Source organism: Ochotona curzoniae, unplaced genomic scaffold (assembly GCF_017591425.1).
Source record: "Ochotona curzoniae isolate NIBS_2020 unplaced genomic scaffold, NIBS_Ocur_1.0 scaffold_3835, whole genome shotgun sequence".
NCBI lineage: Eukaryota > Metazoa > Chordata > Mammalia > Lagomorpha > Ochotonidae > Ochotona > Ochotona curzoniae.
In genome coordinates this window covers 12,969,589-12,982,496 of record NW_024467114.1, presented here as the reverse complement: position 1 = coordinate 12,982,496, position 12,908 = coordinate 12,969,589, and the positions used below count along the sequence as shown (strand labels likewise).

General features: G+C 42.5%; 1 protein-coding gene across 2 annotated transcripts in view; it reads left to right on the top strand.

Moving 5' to 3' along the window:
- The window catches only part of ICA1 (islet cell autoantigen 1), a 132,091-nt gene that overhangs the window by 37,090 nt on the left and 82,093 nt on the right, over positions 1–12,908 (top strand). The window lies entirely within an intron of this gene.

The following is a 12,908-nucleotide window of genomic DNA, read 5'->3' as shown; positions in this document are numbered from 1 at the left end:
TCTTTAATTGAAGTCAGATTTTCACATTACATACACTTTTGGTAAGGTTGTCACTTTCAAATGCCTTTTCATGCATAACTAAAAACCAGGATTAGATTGAGCGAATCTGGAAGGTGAGAACAGACTACTGAGGAAATCTTTTTTTAATTGCTAATGCCCATTAAAATGAATGGAGTAACACTGCTCTTTTGTGGCACTTTCAGAAGCAGTAGGGGTTAGTTGTAGGATTAACTGAAGTGACGTTGACTCCATCTGGTGTGGGCCTCTTCAGAAACTTCTCTAAAAAATTGCCAAGGAGGTGGGTAGACTCTTAAATGTCCTGCAAATAACGGGTGCCCAGTAGGGAAACATTCTTGCTGCCTTTTTGAGGTTTTGCTAAGCAAGGATGCATCCTACCACCAGGTGGCAACCATGCACTAAACATTTATGAAAATACAGTGAGATTTTTTTTGTTGTTGTTGCACACACTTGGAGCTTCTTTGTTTGGTCAACTGGATGTATTTCAGGTTGTAGAGGACAGAAAAAATCAAGTGTTAGGCTTGACATAATAATTGTATCAGTTGTCTTACTCATGTCACATGGTCCTAGATATCTTTTTAGTCATATTATTTTAGAGCTAGACAGTGTGTTGGATATTGGATGTGTGTGTTTGGGGGTAGAGGGAAGGAAGGACCTTCTGTCACCTAGGAGGATGGTCTCCGGATCCTGACCCAGATGTGAGAGCCACACAAGCTCCCTCCAAAGTCATTCTCTGTGTGTGTCACCTAGAGCCTTCCCTGGAAGGAATACTCAGGTTCGGCCTCAGCTGTTCTTCCTGTGGTTACGGCATCAAGCTTCTCAGGCAGGCAGGCTGTGGGTGCAGCGCCAGCCAGGGCAGAAATGCTCTTAGTGGTGATCTAGTAAAATTCACTCCTCTTAGAAAAGAGAAAGATCAAGGCTTCAGAACAGAAAAGAAAGATGTGAAGGGGATAATAGACAAGTACTGGTGAGCCAGGGCTACTTTTAACCTTTCCTGGCTTTCTGAGTAGATTAGTGTGCGCGTACACACACACACACAGAGTAACTCTCGGGCACAGTCTACCTCTGCCTCCTATTAAGCCTCACAATAACCATGGCACATATTTTATGTTTTATTTTTGGACATCCTTATCTTTCTAGACTTACTTTAGAATGTCAACTTTTTCATTGAAAATTTTTATCAGACACAAAGATGTCACACATTCGTATGAGGCTTTGGCACATGAATGTTGTGCATACCAAATTATATTAAATGTAAATATGTCTTCAACCACTTAACTTTTTTTGTTAAAAACATGCAAAATCCTATACTCCTATTGTTCATTTGAAGAGAAATGTGTAGTCTGTTGGCATATTTTATAGTCACCCTACTGGGCAATACAACCCTAGACCTTCTTATTCCTAGCTACTTATGAATTAGTAGCCAGTCTTGCCCTGCATTTTACTTTATAAATGAGGACAATGGTGTGCATGCTAAATGACTCACTCAATGGAAGACAGGGAAATGCACATATTCAGATTCCTAGGAAATATGCCCAGTTAGTGTTCTTGTCTCCAATAATGAAGCACACACTCAAAATGGACAAAGGATTTTCTTTCTCATAGTTGTACCTCTCCTGTGATTTATTCACCCAATTAAAATTTATTGAACACCTCCTCTGTGCTGGGTAATAGAAATAACCATGCACTTCTTTTGGAAAGCAGAAGAATATCACATGAAATTGCATGATTTTGGTTTGGTCAGGGAGTAGTTGCTAACCATTAAAGGATGAAATAAAAAAACCATCTCCTTCGTCATTTGGTTTGGATGTTGAAATACTATCCACTCTTTGGTGTCATCAGCTGGTTGATTTGGAAAATATGGTTTTCTGAAAAAAAAAAATCCTTTGCCATGCTGACCAAAAGTAGCTGAAACTCAACTTTTCTCCCCAATCCTGTTTGTGCTGAGTTCAATTTGGTAGCTAAATATGGTGTACTTAGAACTTAGGGGAAGCATATTTTGCCATCAGCGATTGACAACACCTCTGGAGTTGCTTGGGGAGAGGCAGAGGGGTTTCAGTCCTCAGCACCAGTCATCACTTTTACATTTCAACCACTGAATCCTGCTCTTCACATGCAGAGTTTCTGGTGGAGACACAATTGGAACTCCCACTTCACTGAAGTCGCCCCTGTCTTGACCTTACTTTTCTCGTTGATGTAATAAATGGCCAGGTAGCCTGGCACATGCCAGGTAGTATCCAGAGAAGCCAGCAGACTGGGTCCCTGCCATCTTGTGGAATTCAGCCCATAAATACAGTGCACTAGGATGACCTTGGTGTCCCGGGAACACCACAGAGAGCCTCCTGGAGGAGGAGTCATGCTGGGAAGATGTGAAGAATGAACACGGAGGAGCTGGGAAGAGGGAAAAGAACAAAGGAGCTGAGGAATCTGGAGAGGCAAGAGGCAGGACATGCAGGCCCAGAGCACGAGGAGACCACAGTGGGCAGCCCTGAGACCAGAAGGGTGAACAGGGCTGCACCGGAGGGACCACGAACGGGCTGCGGGAGAGGCCGGGCTGTGGTCGGATCTGTGCTGTCTGAGCCGCTCGCCTTGGCTTCCCTGTAGAGAAGGAACTGGAAGGGCCCAAGCCTTGAGATGGGAAAGCTTTCTTACAAAGCCTGAGATGATTTGGGATGACTGAAATGAAGTAGGGCATACACCCAGGAGACACACACTGCTGTGGCCTCTACCAGAAGCTGTAGTCATCCCCTGAGTGGCAGAGCTTTTACTTATTTCCGAAGGTGGACAAAATACATATAAAGAGTCTCCAGCAAGTTCAAGTGTATGTTTCAACTCAGAGCCTCTTTCTCCATCATTTTAAGAATGCTGAGGAGCCTTTTAACTAAACACACAGTGAAAAGATGAATGAAAAACTTAAAATCAAACAAAGCGAATAATCGGTTTTCATTCTGGCACCCTTTGAAGAGCGTCAGCCTGATGACAAGGCTCTCAGCATCAACGTGATGAGTGTTGATTATGTGTCTGGGTTAGGGATGGAAATGCGGGGAAGTGGGGACGCCCAGCCCCAGCTCTCACCAAGGACCTGGGTTGACATCTGTGCCTTGTCAAAGTGACTGTGATGAACATAGCAACTGGGGAGTGTGTCCTCCCCGAGTCCCAGTCATTGGCAATGGTAGGTGAGTTTCATCGGGCAGGGCTGGGCAGCTGTGTGCAGCTGGAAGCGCCCCCTGATCACCCGATTCACCCCGCTTCCATGAGGTCTTTTATGAGCACAGTTACGTGTGATATATGTGCCCTTTGAAGGCAGTGTAAAAGGATAGTGTAAAAATAGAAATCAGCTTCTTGTAGCAGATTACATCAGCTCAAGTTGTGAGCTCACTCAGGGCTGCTGCAGCCCCATGCCCTTGAGAGAGTCCTCCTGTGGTCAATTAAGTGTCTTGTTTTTCTTGAAAGCCAGAAATGGAATGGAGGGTAATTATTCTAAATGGAATCAAAGCTGTGTTCACTGTTAAGAAAAGCATTCTGTGTCTCCTAAAGCGATCATATGGAAATGTATACGTGGGCATTCACAGGAGCTAGAGTCCTCCTCAGACAAGGACGAGCGAACCAGTGTTTTCGTGAGGACCATTTATTAAATGGCTTAATGAAATCCTATTTGTCAAGCATTTCATCACTGTAATTCAGAAGGTGTTGTAGGCAATGGGAGTGATACATGCTGGTGTTCACAGGCTCGTATCTATGTAAAATGGTGTTAGGTTTAAGGAGACCTGTTAATCCACCAGTCAGACTATCAAAGGACGGGCTAGAGCAGGAAGGATTATTAGCCGGGGTTGGCAGCTTACTAGGTAGGGCGTTATTAGGGCCATCTGTCAGTGGTATCCTGGGGTCCTGATTTGGATTTATAGAGATTGGTCAAGGACTGGTAAACAGCTGTATTGTGACTAGAGGGATTTTTTTTTCTGTGAACAGACTCAGGTTAATTAATTTGACAGCATCATTAATTACTGCTGAAATCATTGGGCTTTGTCAGAGGTCAGGCTCTTTTAGCAATTGAGGGCAGATCTCATGGGAGTCCAAGACACCAAGTAATGTGGGAGGGTCACCACTCGCCATCCCTGCGCAGTGACAAAAGCTGTCCCTTTTGCCTTGGGTCATTGCGGACTGAAATCTGTTTCCCTCAGTTCAGTGCCTAGGATCAGGAGCTGGGACCCCCAGCAAATAGTGGTGGTTAAGTGAGGGGGCATCTCAAGTTTGGGTCCCATACAATGTTCGATGTCAAGTATCTGAGAAGTACCTTAAAACTTGGTCTTTGCTTAATTCATCCTTTAAAAAGGAAGGATGAACTCAAGTCTGTTGTGTCTCTACTTCCATGAGTAACTGTGTGTAATGGGAAAAAGGTTTTGATGCAGTGAAAAAATTCCCCTTTTAAAGCTAATGTTTCCTTGAAATGACACTGCTTCACATTCTCCCCCATTTGTCTGTTGAATTTGGGTGTGTGCTTGCTGCTTGTCTGGGACACATGTTAGCTTTGGTCCCTAAGCGGATTGAATGTGGTTGCTATGTTGTAACAGTGCCCAAAAGCACTGGCACAGCTTGGAAAGGAACAAATAATGACACCCTTTCCTTCACTTCAGAATTTTATGAGATGAAGCCGTTGGGGCTCTTGCATGTCTTTATTGATTTTCTCCCACTAAGCCTGGCAAATAGTAAATACTAGTTTCAGGGTTCAGCTAAGACCATTGAGAATAACACAAGTGAAATGGGAAACATGTGAAGTGGGAGACTGGCTGGTAGCTGCTGCTGAGTGGAAATCCGAAGAAGGGGGCATACGCAAGGGTCAGTCGGATGTGACCCACAGGCCAGTCACCTGTTTGGTAAATAAAACCATTCACTTATCACCGACTGTGGCTGCTGGTGGAGTTGGGAAGTCACAGCAGAAACTATGGGACTGTGTACTCTGTGACCCGTTATCAAAACAGCTTGCTGGCCACCGCTTTATAAAAGGCAGCTGTAGTGCAGATTGAGGTTTAGAACTTACGGGAGTTTTCTTTAAGTTTATATGTATATGGAGAGATATGTATGCATGAAATTTACTATCTTAGCCCTTGAAGAAATTTTAATTTATCTTTATCTGAGGGGCAGAGAGAGGCATAAAGAAACATTTCATCTACGAGTTCATTGCCCAGTTTCCTACAGTATCTCAGGCTTGGCCAGTCTGAAGCCAGGATTCTAGAATTCAGTAGTAATCTGCCACATGGATGGCAGGGACCAAGTAACAGTCATCACCTGTTGCCTTTCGGAGTGTGCATTGTTAGCAGGAAGCTGAAATAAATGGAGAACTGGAAAAGCAACCCAAACACGGCACTCCAATATAGGACCCAAAGCCACTCTTTCCCCATCCCATCATCCTACCCAGTGGTATGAAATTGATAATGGTATTTCAGAAAGTTCACAGAAAATCAAATTCAGAGTTTTATTTTGATGCCCTGCAAAAAAACCCACTTGAGAGCCATACAAAGACAGGACCTTAAAATGTTTTTAGAAAATGCAAACTATTTTTAAAAAACCTACACATGGATTTCAGTATTTTTGAATGAAAATAAACTTGTCATGTAATTTTGTTTTTTCTGCAAATTGTGTGAAGTACCCTCATATTCACACTATTGTGAAACAGAACTACAAAACTTTTTAATCTTGCAAATCTTAAACTCTGTATCCATGAAGCAATTCTTTCCCCTTCAGCCCCAGTCTTAGCATCTTGTAACCATTATTGTATACCATGGTCCTATGTTTTTATAATTTCGACTATTTTAGATATATTAGTAGAATTATATGGTTTTTGTCTTGATGTATGACTTACTTTCTTTTAGTACAGTGTCCTCCTTATTGAGGCATGCAACAGGACTACATTTTTAAGGCTGAATAATATTCCATTGCTTGGATATGGATATATATATATATATATCACATTTTGTTTATCCTTTCATCACGAATGGAAATTTAGGTGGCTTCTACCTGTTGGCTGTTGTGAATGATGCTTCCTGGAATGTATCTATACAGAAAAACTTAAGAACCTGATTTTAACTCCTTTGCATATATACCCTGGATCTAAGATATGATTGCTAGGTTACATGATTCTCTCTTTAAAAATATTTGAGGAACCACTATATTGTTCAGGTTAAGACGTTTGCTATTAAAAATTGACATACTTCCTGTTTTTGTTTCTTGTAAAATATGCCAAAGTTCCTAGAATTAGCGACTTCAAACAAATATAGAAGCATATGCAAATACATGGCAGTTAAATACAAATTTTTAGACAAGTGGAGGTTTTACTCGTTGAGTTTCTATCACTACTACAAAGCTGCGTATTGGAAAGAAAGGTTAGAAAATAGAAATAGATCAAGAGTACATGGCTAGTTAGAATGTACCTTTATTAGTTTATATACCAGTCCACTTCTTTATACCTTTCATATAACCAAAACCAGATAGTGACATCCACATTGAGCCCATTAAGGATACAGAGGAATGCCGGGAAAACTAGTACTTGCATTGGAAATGAAAGCACCTCCGATGCTTGTCTCCTAACCCCAAAACAAAAGGGAAAACAGAAAACTACAGGTGTGTACCCTGCAGTCCACATATTCCTACAGGTTGGGCATATTCTCTTCTTCAAGTTACTGGTTAGAGTTGTGTCTCAGCATTACCAAGATCGTTGAAGGCAGGCATGTTTCTATTTTAAAAGCATTGCAGTTAGTGGAATAGGTGAGAATGTGATTTTAAATGTTATTCATCTAGCCCTGTCTTCATGGAATGGTCTGCTTGATGCTACGATGACTCTATAGGAAGGTGTGAAGTATGGCAGACACATGTGGAGACCTTGACTAGCATGCAAATTAAACTAGGAAGGGATATTCACCCGTATTGCAGTCAGCTCTGGGTATCTGTGTTCATGGATGAAACTGCCACAGATTGGAAATATGTTTTAAAGGTTGCTCCTAGGTGCATTGTGTCAGAGCCAGTTGAGCTGCTGTTTGGCACTCATGTCCCATATTAGAGCACCAGTCTGAACCATACTGAGTCCTGGCTGCTTTGCTTCTGACTTATATTCCTGCTGATGCTCCTGGGAAACAGCAGATGATGGCCCAGCTACCTGAGCGCTTCCATGCACATGAGAGACTCAGGTGGAGTTCTGGCTGCTGGCTTTAGCCTGGCCCAACCCTGACTGTTGTGGCCATTTGGGGAATGCACCAGTAGACTTTTCCTTATCCTTCTCTAAATAACACAGTGTAATAACCAGTTTTATAGCATTTATATTATATTAGTTGTTATAATTATTTTAGAAATGGCTTAAAATATGCAAGAGGATGTCAGTAGATTCTATGTAAATACTGCGCCATTTTCTGTGAGGAACTAGAGCACCTGCAAATTTTGCAGTCCGTGAGTATGTGTACTGGGAAACACCTGTACTTAGCTATTTGGCTTAAAATTTCCAACACCTTTTTGTTACAATATACAGTGTATATTCTATGGTCTATTGTTAAATGAACATTTATAGGCTCGTTAGCCCAGTTAGCATGCCTATTAAATGGGCAACGTTGCTTTCAGCATTCTGTAAATGCAGACAAGGGAATGGAGGTAAGGAGGTAAGGAACATAGCCAAGGCCTCGAAACGCATGTATGAACCCACACAGGCTAACTCCATCTTGCCTTCCTGCACACCATGCAGCAGCACTACACACATCTCCTGTTGATACCTTCGCTTCGGAGGCAACCCCAGCTGGCATCCCCATATAGAGATGAAGCAGTTCCAAGAATAAGAGGCATAAGAACCTGATTGCAACTAGTGCAGTTCCATAGCTCAGTGTGCAAAAGTGTTTATTCCATGCTTTCTGAGAGAGCAGTGTATACCAGGAACAATCTAGATATGCATGTTGCTCAGCATAGAAGGGGTATACATTGTGAACCATATTATGTGTCTCCTCTGGGCATAGTGCTGAGTGTATTACTGAACCCCCTAATCATGCTAGGCTTCCTTTCCATGTGGAAGTGAGACAGTGCCCCTCACAGGGTGGAGTGAGGCTGAAAGGGCATGATTCATGGGAGATGCTTAGCACAGCATGTGGTGCCAGGCAAGCGCTCAGATAATGGAACTGTTGTTATAGCTACCATGTTTATTTTTCTATCCCCAAGGGAGGAAAATTAACATCCAGCAAAACCCATATGCTAAATAAATGACTTTGTGGGGTCTAGCTGGAAGGATGGCCCTTAATGGAGCTGAAGGAAATGGGGTGTGAAGCTTGACAGACCCAGGTCTCCCAGAATGGTGGATCTCATTGGCCTTCTTTGCCACAATTCGACTGCTCCTAAGGTGCAGGTGACTCATGCAGTGCTGGAGTGTCCAGGGAAACCAGCTCATCCGGTGTGGCCTTGCTGCTTGTCCCAGAGTTGCCAGGGTCCCTTGTCCATTTTGCTGTGAAATTGTCCTTGGCCATGATGTGATTAAACAACCTTTCTTTGTGTTTTGGGGACAGGGATTTTCCTCCTGTGTAATCTGTTTTCTAGTTGATAACGTCCTTACAGAAAAAGAAAAAAATGGCTTTTAAGCATGATTTTGCATTTCTAAGTGGATGGACTAGAACATGGAAAAGCAGTCGAACTTTTCCTGCTTGATGCACCTTCATAGCTTTTATATTATTGCTGTTAGGCTTCTGTGTGAGCAATTGAAGCAAATAAACTGTGTTTTGGTATGTTTATGTCCTGAAAAGCTATAGTTTATTTTTGTAGTAAACATATTTATACGCATCCTCAAAATAACAAGGATGTTTGAGCATATTTCTGCCGCATCCTGCTGTGTGGCCCAAGCAATTTGTGGTTTCCATCAATTCTATGTCCAGAGTGTCTGCTGACTCCGTTCTCTTCACATGCTGAATGCTGCTGTCTGAGCTGGGACCCCTCTCTCTTCAGAGGCTTGCACCGGCCTCCGATCTTCCTTGTAGTGCTCGCCCTGATTCTGTAACACAGAGCTGGTCAGGAACCATCCATAGCCCTATCTTTTCCAAGCAACAATGGCAAACTGGTGTGGCCATCCAGGCCCCTCACGGGCTGGCCCCTGCCCTGTGCTCCATACTCCTGCCCAGCTTCCATCTGCAGCAGCAGCCCCACCTCTGTTTCCAGCTGGCATCATGAATACGCACTCTGTGTTATTCACCCCATTCTCAGCATACTTTGATCCTCGCAGATCCTGCTTCTTACGTAGAAAATTGTCTTCTCCCTTCTTTTTGCTGCTAAAACTCTGAGGCATCACTAAAAGCCACAGCATGCCAGGGAGTATTTAGTGACTCCTCCAAAAAAGCACTTTTGCACTGTTGCCATCATACTTTGTACATACTGCTTGGCCTGTATAGTGTTAATACTCAATAAGTATGTATCAGATAAGTGAATGGATGAATATATAGGCTTATAGTTTCTTTGAAGGCAAGAACTGTTTTTTTTTAACAGTCCAAATTCATAATAAATGGGCATGCATCTTTTCAGCGTTTACAATATTGACTGAAATGTAATCATGTCGTTGATAAAATGCGCGTCCTTCCATTGAATGAATGCAAATGAGACTCAAATATACAAGCCAGGAATCATTTGACTTTAAGTTCCTGGAAGATATCATGTATACCTGCTAACTCAGAATTTTAATTGCCTAAATTGTATAAGAAAACATTGCTATGGTTTTTAATAAATGAAAAAATTTTATCAAAAAAGCTAGTGTGTCCCCTTAAATTAGATTTTTTAGGGGTATCTGGAAGAGGAAGGGGTGTTTTCAGCTTGAGAAGTATCCAGTCTTTGCATGTATCATTTTTCTGATTATGTAAGGAAAAACTTACCTAACAATCAAGTTTCACAGTGGGCAGTAGACCAAAGTGAGTTATCTAAATATCTATTGATCCAACCCAAACCAGATGATTTTGCCTTTTGCAGCTTGTCTGGCTTTTCTTCCTAAGACTTATGCATAGGTAGCACATGTAAGTCTGATTTCTAGAGTCTTCTGCATGACACCACACAACACATGCAGGTTTTCCTGAAGGTTACCATCCGATTTGCATACTGAGCCCTTCCCATAACAGGATTTCTAAGTATGGCAGCAACCTCAGGCTCTTGGGCAAATTCCTTTTTTGTCATGTTTCCATCACATTGTGCTCTTGGCTGCAGGGCCAGGGAACCTACCTGGTCTGACAGCTCCCTCACCCACTTCCTAATCACAGATTGTACCATTGGCCTCCTTATCCACTGGGTAGCTCTGAAGATGTGATCTTAGACTCCAGAGAAAATTACTGTTGAAGCAGTGTGACGTAGTAGTTACTATCTCTCGGCTCTCTGTGGGGCTGATGTAGGTGCACATTTGTTAGATCACCCTCCTCCTCTTGACTCACAGCTCAAATACTGTGTTCCTCTTCCAGCTCTCCTGGTTAGCCCGATGAATTCATTGCAGCTCTTACTGTCTTGTAGAACTCTGTGTGAAAGGTTTGGCCGTGTTACCTGATCGGGGAGCCTAGTACTCACGAGTGTTACTGCGTTAGGAAGCTGTCCCACTACTAGGTTTAATTTTCATTTTTAACAATGTTAATTTTCTTTAGACACACAAAATAGAACATGTTTTTTTTTCATTGCATTCCAAACAGAAACAGCATATTTTTCCTAAATATCCATTCCTGTCTAGTAGTGAAAGTTCCTTTAATTATAACCCAAAACAACTTCCCTCAAATTCATGATTCTTTAAATCACACTTTTTAGTGACAGCAAAAATAATGCTTCAGTAGTGATCTACAATGTCGCTTTTGCATCACCTTGGTTTTATAGATTTGCTGTTGAGAGTTAATATTTCACGTGGTTGATGGGTACCCAGTAGGTTCAACTCTTACTCCATGTAATAATGTGGTAAAAGGAAAACCCTAAAGAAAAGCAGCTTTAAAGTGTGTTTGCTGACCTTTGGGGTAACATTTTTAGGGCAGGTTCAGGTTCAGTACGATTATTCTAAGATTGTGCTTCCTCTTCAGCAATGAACAGGATCACACACAGAATCTCTCAAATCTTAAGCGTGCCTGGTTTGCATGAACTGAGGGAATTCTGGAAAGAAAGAAGCCGTAGGAAGCCCATTGCTGTGACTTTGAGCTTAAATTCCTGCTTGCATTAATTAGGTATCCTCTCTTGTCCCTCGATGAAATGTGGGTTTTAGTGCTCAGTAACCCTTCACCCAGCCACTCGTCTTTCTGTCCATCCATCTTTTTCAGTTCTCCCCTCCGTTAGCTGTGATTTTGAGGTGCTGATTCCTGACTGTGGTTCTACTGTAAAGGCTGACATTGGAGAAATGATTAATTATATAATCTAATGGAGAGCTAAGCTCTTCCTCACCCCCCACTGGCTTTGTTCTTATGATGTAATTTCTGACCTAGACTTCTAGAAGTATAGAAGGGCTATGCTTATGAGCAAATGTGCTTCTGGGTGTTATTTTCTGTCTACAGACATAGAGGAGGTCCCATAGGCAAGAAGCCCATTGAAAGATTCATGTGAAAGAGACCAAGACATTTCTCAAATGGACAGGGAGGCTGCACAGAAAGTAGCAGGTAAAAATACATGCCTTAGAAATTTCTGTTCTCTCTTCTTTCTCTCTCTCTCTCTCTCTCTCTCTCTCTCTCTCTCTCCCTCTCTCTGTCTCTCTCTCTCTGTCTCTCCTTAAGTTACGTGGGGAGGAAGACACAGGAAAAGCTGCCGACCACAGTTGCTTTCAGGACAGGGGACCAAGTTGGAGCTTGAGATAAGAAGGCGGTAAGATTGAGATTGGCTCATACACCAAATGTACCATGTGCACCTGTTACACATTCTGATAATTCATTTTCCAAATAATAAGAATTAGTAAAGTGAGAGAACTGCTAAGATTGAGTAGGGGAAAAGGGAGAGCAACAGGACACTCTCTGAAACTGGCAAAAACAGGGAGGGTTTTTGTTTTTAGTAGCAAAGGAAGAGAAAGAGCAGACTCTCAGGATAAGGCTGAGAAACGAAGTTTACAGGTGAGGTCATGTGGGCTGCGGGGTGGAAGATGAAGTCATTTTGGGAAACAACAGCAGGAGAACCATGTGAGATGGTTTAGTCACACAGGGATGAAAGGATGAAAAGCAGTGCCAGAGGGAAACCCACCCAGATCAGACATGATGATGAGGATGTCTCTTTTCAAAACCTCCACTGTTCTAGGAAACCTGCCTTCTGCCAGATAACTTAGACATGCCCCGAAGGGGTGCAAAAGAAGAGAAAATAGAAAGAGAACTTCTTCTGTAGAACTTTAGTTTTGTTCTGCAAGGAGCATGTTCTATGTGCTGCACATAGAATAGTTGGAGAAAATCCTCTTTCCAGAGAGAATCAGAAGGACAGAGGAAGTGACCTCCAGTTGCTGCAGGGCCTTCAAGCTGGACTGGCGCCTCCTGCAGCGTGGGCTTACATGGAGCTCCCAAATGAGGTGTGCTGTGTGTTTGTCGACCACTTTCTTGTCCCTTGCTATTTCCTCTGCTCCGACAAAATTCTTCCCAGTGGTATGTCTATTCTCTACATCCAGAAGCTTCCTCAGTCCCTTCCTATTGACAGTCTTCCAGGACTGAAACCACACACAGAAGAGTTAGACTCCTTCAAGCCCAAATGCTGTCATTAAACATGTTGGGGAAAACTGTATCGATGATGTGGATCAAACTACAGCCCTTTGGTTTAGGGGGTTTGCTTAGGACAAGCTTCGTTTTTAATACCCTCCTCAGCAGCTTCTCAGGATGCAGAAGTTCAGAAAGAAATTTGGAGACATGCAGATTGTAAACCACACATCTTTTTGTATGCACGTTGTGGGTTGGGTTTCTTAC